We start from the raw sequence: 21349 nt of genomic DNA on the forward strand, positions 1-21349 counted from the left end.
CCATGATACCTTTCAGTGTGATACTTTTGGTATTTTTGATTTTATTCTGAAAAAAAAAGCAATAAAAATAGAAAATAAAATATTTTTGGATTTTATGAATTTTAAGAAAAAGAAATAAAAACAGAAAGAAAAATATTTTTGGATTTTATGAATTTTCTGAAAAAGAAATAAAAACAGAAAGAAAAATATTTTTGGATTTTATGAAAAGAAATGAATTTAGAAAAGATATACATAGTGTACAAAGTATACAACGAAACTTCACCTTGAAGCAGTGAAGTGAAATGGACCGAGCGTTCGGTTCATTTTGATTCCCGAAAAATCCGGAGCTGAAATAGACCGAGCGTTCGCTCTATTTCACTTGTTCAATTTTAATGAGGCGAAAGTAGTTTCGGTACGGATTCAACTTCCATCATTCCTAAGCCTTGAAGTATCTTATTAAAACTTACTTCAGGTAAGGCTTTCGTGAAGATGTCAGCTAGTTGATCAGCGGATCGAACAAAATGGATTTCCACGTTACCATTTTCAACGTGATCCTTGATGAAGTGATATCTCAGTGCTATATGTTTCGTTTTGGAGTGTTGAACTGGGTTGTGACATATCCGAATAGCGCTTACTGAGTCACAATAGAGGGGAATCTTCTTCATGTTTAGACCATAGTCTCTAAGTTGACTTTCTATCCATATGACCTGTGAAGTGCAAGACACTGCAGCTATGTATTCAACTTCGGCTGTAGAAAGAGACACACATGTTTGATTCTTGGATTGCCAACTAACGAGTTTTCCATCAAGAAATTGACACCCGTCAGTTGTGCTCTTTCGGTCTAGACTACATCCTCCAAGATCGGCATTAGAGAATGCTTGAAAAAAGAAGCCAGATTTCGCCGGATACCAAAGACCGAGAGACGAGGTTCGCTTCAAATACCTAAAGATATTTTTCACAGCCACCATTTGAGGTTCTCGTGGATTAGCTTGGAACCTGGCACAATAGCAGACAGAAAACATAATATTTGGCCTACTAGTTGTTAGATACATAAGAGACCCAATCATTTGACGATAGAGGGTCATATCAGCAGCTGGTTTCTCCAGAGATGGTGTCATCTTCGTTCTGAATGCCATTGGAACCTTTACTTTAGAATCTCCCATCAAGCCAAACTTTGCCAATAGAGTCTTCGTGTAAGCCTCCTGATTAATGAATATGCCTTTGGGTCCCTGTCTTATGTTCAGTCCAAGGAAAAATTTAATCGGAACCATTGAGCTCATCTCAAATTTAGTCTCCATCAACTTCCGGAATTCAACCGTTAAGCTAGGATTCGTTGAACCAAAGATGATGTCATCGACATAAATTTGGACGATCATTAGGTGTTCACCCTCTTTCTTGCGAAAGAAGGTTGGGTCAACCGAACTTTGTTTAAATTTAGACAGTTTTAGAAAGCGAGTTAGTGTTTCATACCAGGCTCTCGGGGCTTGCTTCAGACCATAGACTGCCGTGTCTAGAATGTAGCAATGATTAGGATACTTCTCGTTCACAAATCCAGGTGGTTGCTCAACGTACATGGTCTCTTCTAGTTCTCCCTTTAAGAATGCACACTTGACGTCCATTTGAAAAACTTCGAAGTTCTTGTGAGCAACGTATGCCAGAAATATCCTAACTGATTCTAACCTTGCTACTGGAGTGAAGGTTTCTTCGTAATCTATACCTTCTTCCTGACAATATCCCTTAACTACTAGCCTTGCATATCACGTTCCCTTCTTTGTCCATCTTGTTCCGAAACACCCATTTTAATCCAACCACCGATTGATATGTGCATATTTAGTTCATATTAAGTATATATTTTTATTCATTTATTAGCTAAATTATTGCATTTTGTTGACAAAAGGTACTTAAAAGTGTTTGAATTATATTTTCAGTCCAAAAATGAAGCTCAGAAGCAGAAGGAAGCAGGAGAAGCAGTTGAGAGATCAAGAATGGAACAAAGAAGAAAAACACCAAAAATAACACCTACTCGGCGAGTAGGGTCGACTACTCGGCGAGTCTGATCGAAGAATCGAGAAGATAATGACTCGGGATCCCAGAGACTTATCACAATACGGGGACTGAGAGATGGACTCGACGAGTCGCCACCTGACTCGACGAGTCGATTCGTATATATAAAGATAATTCTTCAGAACGATGAAGAAGAATTCTGGAACGATTCAGAAGAGTTTAGCTGCAATTGAGAAGGTAAAAAAACCCTAGAAGACGACGAGAGAAGCTACAATTCAATCCTGAAGAATAATTGAGGCAAAATTTCATCATTCCACTTATTCTTTTGTTTTATCATTATGGTTAAGCAATTTGACTTTGTTTGTTTGCTGTTATTTACTTCAATTATGAGCTAAAACCTTTAGACTTCTGTTTGGGGATACAAAGTTGACAATATGGTTTGATTGATTGGTAGGATTAATTCTAAGTTGGTAAATTTTTGTTATTTTAGCTTGCTAAAGAACCTTGTGTGTGAATAATAATTAATTTTCTGTTAATAGGAAGATAATTGATTAGCATGAACATCTATTGATTATTAACCTTATATGCTATGTGATCACTATGCCATATGTCTAGGATTAATGAATATGAAATTAGAATTAATAAGAAAATTGAGTAAATTCATGTGCAAGCTTGTAAGATGACCATCCAACAAGAAGTTAATTAAAAGAATAAATTAGTTAACTATTGCAAGTCTAACTTAACCCGAATAATTAATCTAGTAAATTTAATTAAATTAGACAAATGGCCACTGTTTAAGTTAGTTTATTTGCTAAGGATTAGGGTAGTGAATACGAATCTAATCACTTGAATTGGTAACCAACGAAAGAATTAATCCATTGCACCATTACCTTGAAATCAACCATAGAATCAACTAAGTTGAACTAAACAGGAGTTCCCTTCCATTTATTGAATCTAGTTAGTATTTTGTTTTCTAGTTTTTAAGTAAGTAATAGTTAGTAAGTTTCTAGTCTTGTAAAACTAGATAAAACCCCTACTTATTAATTAATTTAGATAAAACTAGTTTTTAATTTTAGTTTGTCGTTCCCTGTGATCGATACCCTGCTTATTTAACTATACCACAATTGATAGGTTCACTGCCTTTTGTGTGTTATTTGATAATTAAAAGAAGGTTTAAAACTAAGTGAGTTTGCACACATCACCGATGCATCCTTTGGTGTGGGAATCAGTCTCCAGACTCAATTTCGCTCAAACTCATTGAGTTCGTCTTGCATATCCTGTACCCAATCAGAGTGATCAAGTGCAGTATTCACTATTTTCGGCTCAATCTTGGAATCAAACGAATTAAAAATACATAATTCTACTTCAGAGAATAAAGCAGTTTGCTTCGCTTTCAATTGAGAGCGTGTAAGAAATCCCTCAGATGATTCGCCAATTACTTGAGTTTTTGGATGATCACGTGTCCATTTTACGAGTGGAGGATAATTTGGATCGTAAGCAAGATCCAATTCAACATTTATTTCTTCTTCAAATTCTGATTGAGTATCTTCGTCATTTGTATTATTATTCTCCCCCTCGAATGACGAAACAATCTCAACATTCAGTTCAAAATTCTCCCCCTCTATTGGACTTTCATTGTTCGTTGTTGGAGATGGGTTATCCCCCTGGAATGGCAAGTCAGGTCGTTTTGGTGTAGATGATCTCTCCCCCTGGAATGTAGAACGTCTATGAGTAGGTTCGCTCGAGCAATGAGGTTCTCTTTGATCTTGAGGTTCGCTTTCCATGGCTTGTGCAGCTTCGTTTATTATCTTCTCAGGTTGTCAACCTTATTATTAGTTGCTTTCGCTTCAGAGAGTGTGGCTTTCTCCAGTTCATCAAAGAGCAATATGTACTCTTCAAACAAATTTGATATAGGAACCGTGACTTGACCTTTTTGTAGAAATATCTCCTTCATTGGACTATCGCTGCATTGAAGTTTCTTCACGTAATTATCATTGAATATGACATAATAGGTTTCTTCAATCTTCTTTGATCTTTTGTTTATATTCCTATATGCCTTTGAATAAGAGAGTAGCCAAGAAAGATCCCTTCGTCTGCCTTCACGTCGAACTTGCTTCGGTTCTCTTTAGAATTAAAGATAAAGCATCTGGAACCGAAAACATGGAAAAATGTAACATTAGGCTTGCGATTATTTATAGTTTCATATGGAGTGATAGAGAATCGCTTATTGAGGAAGGATCGGTTCTGAGTACAGCATGCGGTTGCAATTGCATCAGCCCAGAAGTACAGAGGTAGAGAAGCGAAGCTTAGCATGGTTCGGGCGGCTTCACACAACGAACGGTTTCACCTTTCAACTACACCATTTTGTTGTGGAGTATAGGGAGCAGAGAAGTTGTGAGACACTCCCTTTTCAGTAAGAAATTCTTCAAACTCTTGGTTTTTGAATTCCAGCTCGTTGTCACTTCAGACATTTCTAACTTCCTTTCACAAATGAAGCTCCACTTGCTTTATAAAGATTTTGAGCATAAGAGTCGCGTCTGATTTCTGTTTAAGAAAGAAAACCTAGGTGAAGCGTGAAAAATCATCAACTATTACGAGAAGGTACTTACTACCCTCGATACTTTCTATGGCCGATGGACCACATAGGTCGATGTGAAGAAGCTCAAGAGGTTCAATGATCTTTGTGTTAACAAGTGTGGGATGAATCATTAATAACTAGCTTGGTGATATCTTTGAAGTTAAGGTGCGAAAGTCGTCGATGCCACAACCAGCTTTCATCAGAATATGCTTTCGTTAAAAGACATACAACAGGCTTCCCTCATATCGGGTTCGGATTTATTGGATGCATTTCTCCTTTGCGCTGAGACTTCAGTAGAATCGTCTTACTTTTCTTTTAAATGATCTCTGATCCCTCATCATCAAATGAGACCTTCAAGCCAGTCCCTACCACCAATTGCGAGACACTGATGAGATTGTGTTGCAATCCTTCCATGTATGGCAATTTTCGAATCGAAAAATCCCCATTTGTGATCATTACATATCCTTTTATTTTGCCATATGAGTTGTTACCATATTTGACACATCCCCCATCTTTTAGAGCCCGAAACTCCCTCAACTCTTCCCTTCTCCCTGTCATGTGACACGAGCAGCCACTATCGATGTACCATTCGTCGTCGAACTGCTCGTCACTGATAACCTTCAAGAATTAAGCATATTTAGGAACCCAAAGTTACTTGGGTCCACGTGAGCCTTTTACAGAATAGGGAACAACAATAGAAAGATCAACCAAATATGTTCTCTTAATTAAATTGGTTTCGTCTTTCCTTTTGATGGTAAAAACCTTAATTTTGTTATCTTTTGGTTTGTTTGAATCAGGTTGTGGAATGTTATTTTGATTTTTGTTTTCTTGTTTCCTAGGGTTAGCAAACGTCTTCTTTATTTGCTTTTCGTCTTCTGAGACGAGGTTTTCTTTTCCCTTGGCGTCTTTGTTAGGATTCTGCTTTGGTCGAGAGTGAGGAGGATGGGATTTAGGACCGAAGTTGGTCTTTTGGTTCTTGTCACTACTTGATTTGGGACCGAAACTGCTTCTTTGGTTCGTCTGACTGCAAGATTGGCAGTGAGTGCATGGACCGGAGTTAGCCTTTGATCTTGAATTCGTCTTGAGATTGGACGCCTTTTCTATGCGAACATAATTGGAGTTTTGGGATTGCGAAAACTACTTCCTTTCATTGAGATTCTTTTGATATCTCCTGTTTCGCTGGCGTTTCTATTCTGACAGTTGCTTTTGAGATTTGTGAATATTTGCTTTCGGCTTCAGTCTTTCAGCTTAAGTTTCACTCTTCTTTGAAGAGGTTTCGCTCGTCACCTTTGCAGGTTCGCCTAGAATCGCTTTAGTACCACTTGTGCTTGGTACATCAAAGCTTGTGGGCTTATTGAGTGGTTCTTCCAGGTATCTGCCTTTAACCCTCCATGAGGTTCTCTCTGATAAACCGAGAGTCTCATCTGCATTGTCAATTGGAGCAGACCAAAAATGATCATCACAACCACCAGCGTTGTCTTTGTTTACCAAGGCTATAAGTTCGACTGTTTGTTCCTGAGTAACTCCCTATGTGGTGTATACCTGATTTGGTACTGTTTGTATCTTTTTATATATCACTGCCTTCTGTTTCAGAACTTTGGAATTATCTTGGGACATTCGAGTGAATTCAACTGAATTTTCAGATATAAGACTTTTGGTAGATTTGGTGTCGCTTTTTGACAAATTCTGAACAGTCAACCACATCCTCTACAGATATTTCACTCATATCACTTTCCTCGTCAAATTCAGAAGTGTTTTCCACATTTATCTTGTTTTCTGAACTCAACTTGGCATTCAATGAGTCAAATTTCGGCATGGTTTCGGTCTTGATTTTTAATTTATCATTTTCATCCAAAAGGTTTTTAAACATGTCCTTATGGTCTTTGGACTTAATAAATGACTCAATTTTATCCAGACCAATCTTGTAGGCATCAGAAATTTCATCTGAAGAAACAATAGATTAACGGTTATAGCCATCAATATCAACTTCGTCCTCCTTTAATTCCAAAAAGGGCAAAATCATTTTATGAATCTTTTTACCAATCTCACAATCTAAATGCAATTGAGTGATATTAGTATATAAACATTTAGCAATCAAGCAAAAAATGTTTCTTTGTTTCAAAAGCTTCAAGTTATCACGTTGCAAATAAATTACTTCATCTTTCATCCTAACTAACTCCACTTCCTTCTGCTCTATCCAAATCCTCCTTTCCTCACTCTTTGAAGACACTCTGCTGATTTGATCAGTTAGGTTAGAATTTTCTAGGCGATTTTGTTTTAAACAACCACTTAAACTAGAAATCTTGAATTTTAAATCGTTTATTCCCTTTTCATAGTTATTAACTGGTATTTTTAGAGATTCGAAGATAGATTGCACCTTCTTGATCAACTTATCACATTCGTTGATCTGTTCTCCCATTGGTTTGGCTGCGAAACACTTGTCTTATCTTTCCTTCGCTTCCTTACTTTCGCCTTCGGTTGTGTAGCCTCTCATCTGTGACACTCCAGCAGTCACCATCAAACATCGTCTACCAAAATCAGAGTTTCCTTCTTTCACCACAAAAGCCCTGCCATGCATGGGCTTACGAACTTCCTCATCTTTGGAGTCTGTAGACCAGACTTCTACGCCTCCGAACACATCATCAACAATGTTTCCCTGCATAATTAAAGCATTCATAGTATTGTTAGATGTTTTCTTCTTCTTTATCTCTTCCAGCTTGCGTGAATGGCATGCCTCATCATCTTCTCCATCCTTCTTCTCAGCTAGCTTCTTCAACATGCAATCTTTAGCAAAGTGATTTTTGCCGTGGCAGATATTGCAGTCATATTAGGAGTCACCAACGAGCTTGTTCTCCTTCTTCGCTTCTTCATGCTGATGAGCGTTTTTAATCTCCTCTTTCGCCTTTTTGGAACTGTAGCTCCCTTGCCAGTTTCGGTTCTTAGAAGTAGGGAACTTTTTGAGAGCAAACTTTTTAGGATTGGAGACCATTAAAGCATATTCATCATTAGTCAGATCACATTCAGAGAGATCCAAATCTTCTTCTTCTTCATCGACGTTCTTCCCTTTAGAGAGAAGAGCCAATGATCCCATACTAGAAACCACATTTGTTTCCTTAGACACAACACTTTCATGTGATTTGAGTATTCCCTCAAGCTTCGCTAACGAATAGGTTTTGAACTGTTTATGAGCTTTTACAGTCGAAACCACTGCCATCCATTCGGGTCTTAGTCCATTCATAAAAGTGACCTTTTGCTCTATTACTTCTCTGCCAATACCATGCTTGATCATTTTGCTAAGGAGATGATTGAAACGATCAAAATCATGAATAAGTTTTTCTTCTGGCTTCTTCTTGAAATCACCGAACTCAAAGAGCAAAAGAGTTTGTATTGAATGCTCTAAATCTTCACCTGTGGAATATAGCTACTTAAGCCTATCCTAGATTTGTTTTGTTGTTGTGCATTTACTAACCAGACGAAAGGTATCCGATTGCACAACAAATCTGATCATCCTGATAGCTTTAATGTTGCAAAGCATCTTGTCCTTCTCGTCTTTAGCAACATCTTTCACGTCAAAGCTAGCAGGCTCGCAACCTATAGGTGTTTATGAATGACGTGTTCACCCGATGTACTCTAAAAACCATGGAAGCTATGGACTTAGTGCCTTACAAATGAACGTTGGAAGCTATGGATTTAGTTTCCTATTGATGAATTTTCACAGCTATGGACTTAGTGCCTAATAGATAACATTGACAACAATGGACTTAGTGTCTGCTAGATAAACCCTGGAAGCGATGGACTCTGTGCCTATTCCTTATGACAATCCTTAGGAATGAATGAATGAAGAATAGATGATTCTTAGGGTATATCCTTAAAAATAAAGAAGATAATTGGGATGGGAAGTTGGGTTAATTGTTTGATGATTAAACATAATAATTATATTATTATGGGTTGAAAACCATATGTACTCACCAGGTTTCCCAACCTGACCTACTCAGTTTATTTGTATCACAGGTGTCGATACGAAGATACATTACACTTAGAGATTAAAGGAGATGTAAATCATTAGTGTAAATGAATGTAAGTTTGCTTATGCTTATGTTGTTGTATTGACGATGACATCCCTACGTTTTAATATAAACAAAATACATTTCTTTGGAAATGCTTTGATAATATCTTTATCATGTTTTTTGGGAACAAATTCTGCAATATTATTCTTTAAAATTGATACTCTGATTTTTAAATAAGCATAAATAAAATTTTTAAAATGACCGTGAATTTGGGGATGTCACATGGTGGGAGCATAATTGTTGTGCTATTCGGAGCATAATTGTTATGCTAGTGGGAGCATAATTGTTATGCTAAATGTTGCAAGTTGGCAATACTACTTTTAGGGAACAAAGTTTTCAATTTGCAAGTTGTAAAGTTTGGAAATTGTTTCGCTATAGAAAGATTTATGGGAGAGGGCACTCATACTTCATTTCAAATCTAAAAGTTTAGATTGAAGGATTTGATGGAACATTAGTCTTAGACATACATGAATATCATGTTGAAATGATTCAACATAGGAAATTCATTATATGGAAATATTATAGCAAGAGACTGAACAAATATCAGGTCCCTATGTATGACATAATGAATCAAGTCTCATATGCTTTGGATATAGGATTGATTACATATGCTATAATATTCACTTATTATGATTTTTCTAAATGCTTTGGGCATTGAGAGGGAAAAAAGACTAGAACTTTGTTTGAATAACGTTGTTAAACAACTGTCAAGAACGTTCTGAGGTTTACAAAAAGATTGGTTGCTTGTGGACAGTTGGAAATATAGTATTAATTTGCACTGACCATATTGACATAATTGTGGATGGAGGTGATTCTTATTTAGAATTGATGGTCATATGGGTATATGGAAATATTTCCATGGTGAGAGTTGGTAACTGAAATCTACATGTGATTTAGGAACTTTAATGCAAGGAAGATGTTCAAGGAGTGTATCTTGAATTTGAGACTTCGTTACCATGGAATTGTTTTAAGTAACAAAGTTTCAGTGGAACATTTTGTAATATCGTTAGCAAAGTCTATGTGACTTTGAGGCCTCTACATCACAAAAGGACATTGCATGGAATGTTGGAATTCTAACACATTTAGTAGTGACAAGAATTTGGAATTGTGAAATGAGCATCATTGGAATAGTGTCCAATCGATCTGTTCACAAAGGAATGACCATAGAGAAACATAGTATGCATGTTTATAACATGGCATGATTGATGTTTAAATTCAAGTGTTTAGTTGAATACTCAAAACATTATATAATGAATAAAGTCTTACTTAATATGGTGAATAAATAATAAGATTTTTTATTTTCAATGGTTTTGAGAGCATAGGTAATTAGGTTATTATTTTTTTTAAGATCATAACTTTTTATCTAAATAAATCTGAGAATACATCTTAGTTATCATCATACAACAAATAATTTGATTGTAAATTGTCTATGGAGATTAGACGATCATACAACGAATAATTTGATTGTATGTTTTACTTCCTGAATAATTTGATTATTTCAAATTCCACAGTCGATCGTACTTTTGGAAGTAAGTTGCAAACTAAGACTATCATGAATTGAATTGTAGATTGTCTATGGAGATTAGACATAGCAATAGTTTTTCTGCAATGTTCATGAGTACTTGGAAAACGGGGATTTTGAGTATTGGATAAACTCACGCTTAGATAATTACTTCATGGATTTTATCACGAGTAATTTTGAGACAATAATATCTTATATTCTTGAAACGGAGATATATGAGTTGTTGTTTACAAGTCAGTTGGGCATTAATAATACATAAACACATTAGTAACTTGATGTCATAAAACGTATTATTGTGCATGATTTGATGAGTAAATAGTGCAAGCATATAAGTCAAAGTTTATTTGTTCCTTTTTCCCTAACCGGAAAATCGATATCTTTAGGCCCCTTGATGATTTGATGTCGACATCTGAAGTGTTTGGCCAAGCCTGGACTAAATTGATGTGTTCTGATGTGTGCTTATTTAGTTATATGTTTCATACACTATCTTTATATTTTATGCTACATTATGAGTTAATTCTATAACAAAAGGTACTTATTATGTTTGACATATGTTTTGTAGCAGCAAAGACATGCTCGAGACTAAAAGGAAGCATGCAAGAAGCTAGAAGCATGAAAACGGGAGATAAAGCAAAAAGAAGACAAAGAAGGATGTTGTTGGACAGCTTGACCCCTCGTCAGTTTTTTAGCCATATCACATGACTCGTAACTCCGATTGACGAGATTCAAAATGTTCTGAAAACAAGAATTAATTTCGAATGACTTTCATGTTTTGAAAAAATGTTAGTTCCCAACAACCACACCGGGTTTATCACAAACACGTCGTGGTGAATTGAATCTTCGCGATTCTTGACGCTGACTTGGAGAATACGGGATTTTAATGACGAACATGCCATGGTGTCCATTTAACATGTCGTGGTGAAACTGAAACCTATAAATAGAGCCAAAAATTATTTCTAATGATATATCTTAAGCCCTAGATCGATTCCTGCGATTATAAACCCCCAAGAAGCCGTTTTGAGGGTCTAGAAGGCGGCCGGAAGGCCGTTAAGCTGACACGAGCGAACATCTGAAGGATTAGAGAGCGGATTCATGCCAGAAATCATTCAGATTGTTGTTCTGAACACGATTAGAGTTCCAATGTGATTTTATATGGATTTACTTTCTAATTTAGGGATTAAAACCCTTTTGCTTTGTGTTTATGATTAGATAAATCCTTAAATTTGTGTATTAATTGCTATTTGGATTGTTTATTTGTGTTTAATTTATTTTGTCAAGTTTGATTGCAAGATCCATATGTGTTATATATTGTTACTTTATTCGTTATTGCTGAATTGATAGAGTTTAGATGACCATCTGACTGTGTTAATTAGAATCAAAGTTGTCCACTAGAGTTTTGACCAAAACCTAGGGTTAGGAAATAAAGTGATGAACTTTAATGTGTATGCATGAGTAGACGACCAATCTATGCATGGTTTAATTCCTATGACCATTAGGATTAATAAAGATCAAATCTTGCTTAATACAAACTAAATATTGATTTGCATGATTGTTTGTTCACTTGATCAATGGATTAATAGTTGTGTTAAAATCATAGGATTAGTTATCTAGAACTAAAGCTAGTCATTTTAGGAATCGGTGAACAAGAATAAATAAATCTGTGTGCAATTATCTATGATTTTAAGATGTAATTTGTCTAAATCAATGTACCCAAAGAGATTGGTCTTCGGTCAGTTTATCGAGATTTGTTGTTTAATCATTTATTTGAGATTTAATTCCATAAAACCCTTATTTAATGCTTTCGTGTGTTTATTGTAACCTATAATAAAAAAAACTGCAAGTTAATTTACCACCGTTCCCCTTGTGTTCAACACCTGTTCTTACCACAACTATACTATTATGTGATTAGGTTCACTACCTAGTGTGTGTGTGTGTGTTAGTCCGGTTGCGATAAAATCAGTTTTATAAAGTTAAAACTTGAGAAATTAAAATATATATAAAAATCACACATCATGTTCAATTAATAGTTTGAATTCAGGCGTCATAAATCAAGAAATCGGGAAACGGAATATTAGACAATGAGATTGATTTCAATCCATGTCTCATGTCCATACGATATATTGTATAATGAATGAATATTTGATCACTTATCTTAGGAAACGTAACTGATTGCGTCAGAGTTCAACAATAGCTTTTAGAAGTTACAATTTGCTGATCAGGTTGGAAGTTATACTGGCAGTCATAGTTAATAGACTTATCCAAGTGGGTGACTGTTGGATTAGGTGTCTAAGCGCATAACTATAATTGGTATAAACTTGAATTGATAGTAGCACAGTCCTTTTGGGTTGCCCTCAAACCTAACAATTGAATATGATAGCTTTTAGAGAGAGGGGGAGAGAGAGAGAGAGAGAGAGAGAGAGAGAGAGAGAGAGACTGATTTATTAATTTATTACTTGGTTGATAAATTAATTAGAAATCAAAATAAATAGTTTGTTAATATATTATGTGAATAATATATTAATTGGAAATAGTAATATTTAATTAAGAGTTAATCAGAAATTAATTAGAATTGATTTTGGGATTAATTGGATTAATTAAATGTTCAGGGGTTATAGTGTAATTGTTCAATAGTTGAACAAGAGGCATTCTAAAATCATCCTAGAGCCATGGACGGTTTGAGGAGGATCTAGAATATCTAGAATTATCATTGGAGGATAATTAGGAAGTCAGATAGATATGAAAAGTAAGATAATGTTATTTTATTCTTTTGGGACTTACCTAGGGCTTCTTGGTATACTATTTAAAATCCCCTATACTTCATAATTTCGTCCATGCTTCCTTCATAAGGTTAGGGCCAAAAATTCTCTTCTCTTCTCTCTCTCTTCAAGTTCCTTGGTTGCTAGGGTTCAGGTGTGAAGCATTAGAGGTGTGACACTTGTGGTGCTTGCTTCCAAGAGTCTTTCAAGAAGGATTCAAGATTGTTTGCAATAACAATCTTACAGGTTAGTTTTCTTATTCTTATGAATTAGTTTTTCATATGAAAGTTTTGTGAGATTGCAATTCATAGTATGTTGCTTATATGTGAAAGAATAGATCCTATCAGGTTGCATGTGCCATAATCATTTGAATTGTTTAAATGTTTTTCCGCTTAGAGCATTGTAGTTGTAACCCTAATAACCCATCAGTTTTGCCACCATTGATGGATAAAAGACAAGCCGAAAGAGATAAAAGCCATAACCATATCCCATCCCAAGATGAAGGTCCGATTCAGAAAAATTGTAGTCGTTGACAAACACACAAGCCGAAACTGTGACGCTTTGTTTCTCGCAGAGTCAACAAAAAGTGAATCTTCAAGTAGAACCAAATCAAGTGGCAAAAATGATTTTCAGTCTAAGAGTAGACACTAATAAAAAAGGTAGCCAATAGTATGATATTGTTGATATAAAATACTCGCAGTGATGTTTGTATGATATCATAATATTCTACAATCAAAAGAATTATTAGTTAGGGATTTTGTATGTATGTTCTGGAGCGTAATTAGGGTTTTTGATTGTATTCCAGAATTAGGGTTTTTGTTATTTTATTCTTTTGGGACTTACCTAGGGCTTCTTGGTATACTATTTAAAATCCCCTATACTTCATAATTTCGTCCATGCTTCCTTCATAAGGTTAGGGCCAAAAATTCTCTTCTCTTCTCTCTCTCTTCGAGTTCCTTGGTTGCTAGGGTTCAGGTGTGAAGCATTAGAGGTGTGACACTTGTGGTGCTTGCTTCCAAGAGTCTTTCAAGAAGGATTCAAGATTGTTTGCAATAACAATCTTACAGGTTAGTTTTCTTATTCTTATGAATTAGTTTTTCATATGAAAGTTTTGTGAGATTGCAATTCATAGTATGTTGCTTATATGTGAAAGAATAGATCCTATCAGGTTGCATGTGCCATAATCATTTGAATTGTTTAAATGTTTTTCCGCTTAGAGCATTGTAGTTGTAACCCTAATAACCCATCAGTTTTGCCACCATTGATGGATAAAAGACAAGCCGAAAGAGCTAAAAGCCATAACCATATCCCATCCCAAGATGAAGGTCCGATTCAGAAAAATTGTAGTCGTTGACAAACACACAAGCCGAAACTGTGACGCTTTGTTTCTCGCAGAGTCAACAAAAAGTGAATCTTCAAGTAGAACCAAATCAAGTGGCAAAAATGATTTTCAGTCTAAGAGTAGACACTAATAAAAAAGGTAGCCAATAGTATGATATTGTAGATATAAAATACTCGCAGTGATGTTTGTATGATATCATAATATTCTACAATCAAAAGAATTATTAGTTAGGGATTTTGTATGTATGTTCTGGAGCGTAATTAGGGTTTTTGATTGTATTCCAGAATTAGGGTTTTTGTTATTTTATTCTTTTGGGACTTACCTAGGGCTTCTTGGTATACTATTTAAAATTCCCTATACTTCATAATTTCGTCTATGCTTCCTTCATAAGGTTAGGGCCAAAAATTCTCTTCTATTCTCTCTCTCTTCGAGTTCCTTGGTTGCTAGGGTTCAGGTGTGAAGCATTAGAGGTGTGACACTTGTGGTGCTTGCTTCCAAGAGTCTTTCAAGAAGGATTCAAGATTGTTTGCAATAACAATCTTACAGGTTAGTTTTCTTATTCTTATGAATTAGTTTTTCATATGAAAGTTTTGTGAGATTGCAATTCATAGTATGTTGCTTATATGTGAAAGAATAGATCCTATCAGGTTGCATGTGCCATAATCATTTGAATTGTTTAAATGTTTTTCCGCTTAGAGCATTGTAGTTGTAACCCTAATAACCCATCAGTTTTGCCACCATTGATGGATAAAAGACAAGCCGAAAGAGCTAAAAGCCATAACCATATCCCATCCCAAGATGAAGGTCCGATTCAGAAAAATTGTAGTCGTTGACAAACACACAAGCCGAAACTGTGACGCTTTGTTTCTCGCAGAGTCAACAAAAAGTGAATCTTCAAGTAGAACCAAATCAAGTGGCAAAAATGATTTTCAGTCTAAGAGTAGACACTAATAAAAAAGGTAGCCAATAGTATGATATTGTTGATATAAAATACTCGCAGTGATGTTTGTATGATATCATAATATTCTACAATCAAAAGAATTATTAGTTAAGGATTTTGTATGTATGTTCTGGAGCGTAATTAGGGTTTTTGATTGTATTCCAGAATTAGGGTTTTTGTTATTTTATTCTTTTGGGACTTACCTAGGGCTTCTTGGTATACTATTTAAAATCCCCTATACTTCATAATTTCGTCCATGCTTCCTTCATAAGGTTAGGGCCAAAAATTCTCTTCTCTTCTCTCTCTCTTCGAGTTCCTTGGTTGCTAGGGTTCAGGTGTGAAGCATTAGAGGTGTGACACTTGTGGTGCTTGCTTCCAAGAGTCTTTCAAGAAGGATTCAAGATTGTTTGCAATAACAATCTTACAGGTTAGTTTTCTTATTCTTATGAATTAGTTTTTCATATGAAAGTTTTGTGAGATTGCAATTCATAGTATGTTGCTTATATGTGAAAGAATAGATCCTATCAGGTTGCATGTGCCATAATCATTTGAATTGTTTAAATGTTTTTCCGCTTAGAGCATTGTAGTTGTAACCCTAATAACCCATCAGTTTTGCCACCATTGATGGATAAAAGACAAGCCGAAAGAGCTAAAAGCCATAACCATATCCCATCCCAAGATGAAGGTCCGATTCAGAAAAATTGTAGTCGTTGACAAACACACAAGCCGAAACTGTGACGCTTTGTTTCTCGCAGAGTCAACAAAAAGTGAATCTTCAAGTAGAACCAAATCAAGTGGCAAAAATGATTTTCAGTCTAATAGTAGACACTAATAAAAAAGGTAGCCAATAGTATGATATTGTTGATATAAAATACTCGCAGTGATGTTTGTATGATATCATAATATTCTACAATCAAAAGAATTATTAGTTAGGGATTTTGTATGTATGTTCTGGAGCGTAATTAGGGTTTTTGATTGTATTCCAGAATTAGGGTTTTTGTTATTTTATTCTTTTGGGACTTACCTAGGGCTTCTTGGTATACTATTTAAAATCCCCTATACTTCATAATTTCGTCCATGCTTCCTTCATAAGGTTAGGGCCAAAAATTCTCTTCTCTTCTCTCTCTCTTCGAGTTCCTTGGTTGCTAGGGTTCAGGTGTGAAGCATTAGAGGTGTGACACTTGTGGTGCTTGCTTCCAAGAGTCTTTCAAGAAGGATTCAAGATTGTTTGCAATAACAATCTTACAGGTTAGTTTTCTTATTCTTATGAATTAGTTTTTCATATGAAAGTTTTGTGAGATTGCAATTCATAGTATGTTGCTTATATGTGAAAGAATAGATCCTATCAGGTTGCATGTGCCATAATCATTTGAATTGTTTAAATGTTTTTCCGCTTAGAGCATTGTAGTTGTAACCCTAATAACCCATCAGTTTTGCCACCATTGATGGATAAAAGACAAGCCGAAAGAGCTAAAAGCCATAACCATATCCCATCCCAAGATGAAGGTCCGATTCAGAAAAATTGTAGTCGTTGACAAACACACAAGCCGAAACTGTGACGCTTTGTTTCTCGCAGAGTCAACAAAAAGTGAATCTTCAAGTAGAACCAAATCAAGTGGCAAAAATGATTTTCAGTCTAAGAGTAGACACTAATAAAAAAGGTAGCCAATAGTATGATATTGTTGATATAAAATACTCGCAGTGATGTTTGTATGATATCATAATATTCTACAATCAAAAGAATTATTAGTTAGGGATTTTGTATGTATGTTCTGGAGCATAATTAGGGTTTTTGATTGTATTCCAGAATTAGGGTTTTTGTTATTTTATTCTTTTGGGACTTACCTAGGGCTTCTTGGTATACTATTTAAAATCCCCTATACTTCATAATTTCGTCCATGCTTCCTTCATAAGGTTAGGGCCAAAAATTCTCTTCTCTTCTCTCTCTCTTCGAGTTCCTTGGTTGCTAGGGTTCAGGTGTGAAGCATTAGAGGTGTGACACTTGTGGTGCTTGCTTCCAAGAGTCTTTCAAGAAGGATTCAAGATTGTTTGCAATAACAATCTTACAGGTTAGTTTTCTTATTCTTATGAATTAGTTTTTCATATGAAAGTTTTGTGAGATTGCAATTCATAGTATGTTGCTTATATGTGAAAGAATAGATCCTATCAGGTTGCATGTGCCATAATCATTTGAATTGTTTAAATGTTTTTCCGCTTAGAGCATTGTAGTTGTAACCCTAATAACCCATCAGTTTTGCCACCATTGATGGATAAAAGACAAGCCGAAAGAGCTAAAAGCCATAACCATATCCCATCCCAAGATGAAGGTCCGATTCAGAAAAATTGTAGTCGTTGACAAACACACAAGCCGAAACTGTGACGCTTTGTTTCTCGCAGAGTCAACAAAAAGTGAATCTTCAAGTAGAACCAAATCAAGTGGCAAAAATGATTTTCAGTCTAAGAGTAGACACTAATAAAAAAGGTAGCCAATAGTATGATATTGTTGATATAAAATACTCGCAGTGATGTTTGTATGATATCATAATATTCTACAATCAAAAGAATTATTAGTTAAGGATTTTGTATGTATGTTCTGGAGCATAATTAGGGTTTTTGATTGTATTCCAGAATTAGGGTTTTTGTTATTTTATTCTTTTGGGACTTACCTAGGGCTTCTTGGTATACTATTTAAAATCCCCTATACTTCATAATTTCGTCCATGCTTCCTTCATAAGGTTAGGGCCAAAAATTCTCTTCTCTTCTCTCTCTCTTCGAGTTCCTTGGTTGCTAGGGTTCAGGTGTGAAGCATTAGAGGTGTGACACTTGTGGTGCTTGCTTCCAAGAGTCTTTCAAGAAGGATTCAAGATTGTTTGCAATAACAATCTTACAGGTTAGTTTTCTTATTCTTATGAATTAGTTTTTCATATGAAAGTTTTGTGAGATTGCAATTCATAGTATGTTGCTTATATGTGAAAGAATAGATCCTATCAGGTTGCATGTGCCATAATCATTTGAATTGTTTAAATGTTTTTCCGCTTAGAGCATTGTAGTTGTAACCCTAATAACCCATCAGTTTTGCCACCATTGATGGATAAAAGACAAGCCGAAAGAGCTAAAAGCCATAACCATATCCCATCCCAAGATGAAGGTCCGATTCAGAAAAATTGTAGTCGTTGACAAACACACAAGCCGAAACTGTGACGCTTTGTTTCTCGCAGAGTCAACAAAAAGTGAATCTTCAAGTAGAACCAAATCAAGTGGCAAAAATGATTTTCAGTCTAAGAGTAGACACTAATAAAAAAGGTAGCCAATAGTATGATATTGTTGATATAAAATACTCGCAGTGATGTTTGTATGATATCATAATATTCTACAATCAAAAGAATTATTAGTTAGGGATTTTGTATGTATGTTCTGGAGCGTAATTAGGGTTTTTGATTGTATTCCAGAATTAGGGTTTTTGATTGTATTCCGAAATTAGGATTTTTGTATGTATGTTCCGGAATCCGAAAATCGGGTACGGTATTCCGGACCATAAAGTCCGGACCAAAATTTCGGACCCCAGTCATTGTATTCCGGACATGATTTTCGGATTCTATACACGTTCCGGACTAGCAAAAATTAGGGTTTTGATTACGATGTATCATGTAGTATAAATGTATAAGTCTATGTAATCCTATAATTGCCTTAAGAAGATCAAAAAATCACATAAAACCCTATAATACCAATATAATTGCATAAACTAAACTTTTTTAACGTATAATAAAAAATAAATGCATTTAATTATAAAACTTACAAATAAAAACTGCATTTCTTCACTATTAGAAGACATTTTCAGTTGTAGAGGTGTTCGAAATGGGATGTCGAAGTGTAGTCTGAAACAAGGGATGTCGAATTAAATAGTATTTATAGGAGAACCAGATTACCCGATCGAAATTATCTACCCATTTAACCGAAATGTCAATTAGGTCTGGAATAACCCATTCAAAATTAAAACAAAAAAACAAAAAAAAAAAAAAAAACAAAATTAAACTACCAAAAAAGTCATTAGATTACTTGATTTCCCAACTTTTATGTTAACACGTGCCTAAGTCTTATGCATTTTTTCTATGAGCCATCATAGGAAAAAATAAATTAAACAGAGGACAGAATAAAAACACTTGAAAGCTCTCACTCTTTTAGCCACCAATTCTTGATGCCCGGTTGAACTACTTGAGGCTCCAATCCACCATGATCCTTGGCTTAAAGTATTCGCTCTTCAATTTTTTACATTTTTCTATTCTAACACATTTTCCCATCAATATTATTACATTACATTTTAAAGGAAAATTCAATTTACATGATAGAAAATGAAGTGCCATGCATGTTACAAAATTACAACCCAAAAACCAAACAATCAACACAAACACATTATAGGTCAAGGTGAGGAAAGGTGCTATCGGATCCTTGAAATTCAAAATAACATTTACTTTGAACTTGGATTACAATTTTTAGATTATCAAGCTAAGCTAATAACCATAAAATTAAGTCCTGGTCTTCATACAAGTATTTTTATGAACTTACATGCAAGAGATCATCTAAACAATTATGTCATCACTATACAATTGAATTAAAACATACTAAAAAGAGATAACCAATAATTGTAAAACCTTTGATTTCATGAAAGAAACCCTTTCTTTTATTGATTTAACATTTAAACTAGTGTGTCTATATATATATATATATATATATATATATATATATATATATATATATATATATATATGTCTATGCAATTAGCGACCAATTCACATTCAAAACAGAAAATAGAAAAAAATTTGATTATGTGAACAGTCACAACGCGCCGTGCACCACAAGGTGATGTGTCACACTTATGAATTAAGGTTACTAGTTTTATTCTATCGACACACCGTGCAAACAATAGAGGTGGCTCGTCACGTTATCGCTGCAACTTCATTTTATCGAAAATTGTGTTCGTTTCCAGAAAGGAAAAGTGATTAAAATATTCTTTTGAAAAACTAGTGACTTGATCTAATTAATCCACAACCATGGAAATCAGTCAACACAAATCAAATTAGTTATCTTAGTGCCAAAAGATATGAACCAATGACTCTGGCACCATTGATGGAATGTAACACTTAGAATCTTGAGGGGCAATTGTAAGTAATGAATTCCATTTTGGAGATTGGGACATGGCGTGTTGGAGGAACCAACACGCCATGTCTAGTTGAGGAAAGGCGTGAGTCTCATTAAGACCAACACGGGGTGTTGGTGTCTAAACACGGTGTGTTGGCAGCTGGAAAGATACCCTATTTTCCCCCTATATAATCTCCCTAAGCCCCAAGTGTTGGCCTCCTTACCAGCCTCCATTGCCACTTAAACCCTAATTCGTCCCTTAAGCTTTCTTGGTGGTGCTCTTGAGCCTTGAGTGGATTCTTGCGATTATTTTGCTCATTTCCAAAGGAATCTTTGAAGATTGAAGGTGCTTAGCTTGGAAAGAAGATCATAGATCCAGAATCTCTCCACTTCTTGCAGTATTTTTGAGGTATCAAGTTTGCATCTTGGCTTGTGTATGATTAGATCTCTTCATGGCTAGTTTATTATGATTTTGTTCTCCTTTTTAGGTCTTTGGATGAGCTGAGTTGTTTAAGGGCTTGTTCTTTCGAACCTGGGTTTGTTTTGGTATCCTTGAGCATAAAGGTGCAAGCTTTATGTGAGGAATGGTGTCATGCATGCTTCAAGTCCCCTTTTAAGTCCCTTTTTATCTTAAGAGCTTCATTTAGTCATATATGGATGTAAACTTGGCAACTTTACATGATAATCCAGCTCAAGGAGGTCAGATCTACGTTTTGGGGACATGTCTTTAAGGATTAACGACTTATTGGTTAAGCTGATGAATCTCGAGAAAACACGGTGTGTTTGCAAGACAACACGACATGTTGGCTAGGGATTTCCTGATTATTTGGGTGATGGAGGAACACAACGTGTCGAAGGGGCAACACGGCGTGTTTGGTTAACATGGTTTGTTGACTTTGATTTTGACCAGAAGTTTTATCAGGATTGACCTTGGGATGTTTTGTTCCATGTTTGGGCCTTTTGGATTGTTAAATTGGGCCTTGACTTTGGGGTTATAAGAGGGTAAAAAGGTCTTTTACCCTAGT

The sequence above is a fragment of the Lactuca serriola genome, chromosome 9 (assembly GCF_051521515.1).
Source record: "Lactuca serriola cultivar US96UC23 chromosome 9, Lser_US96UC23_V15, whole genome shotgun sequence".
Classification (NCBI taxonomy): Eukaryota; Viridiplantae; Streptophyta; class Magnoliopsida; order Asterales; family Asteraceae; genus Lactuca; species Lactuca serriola.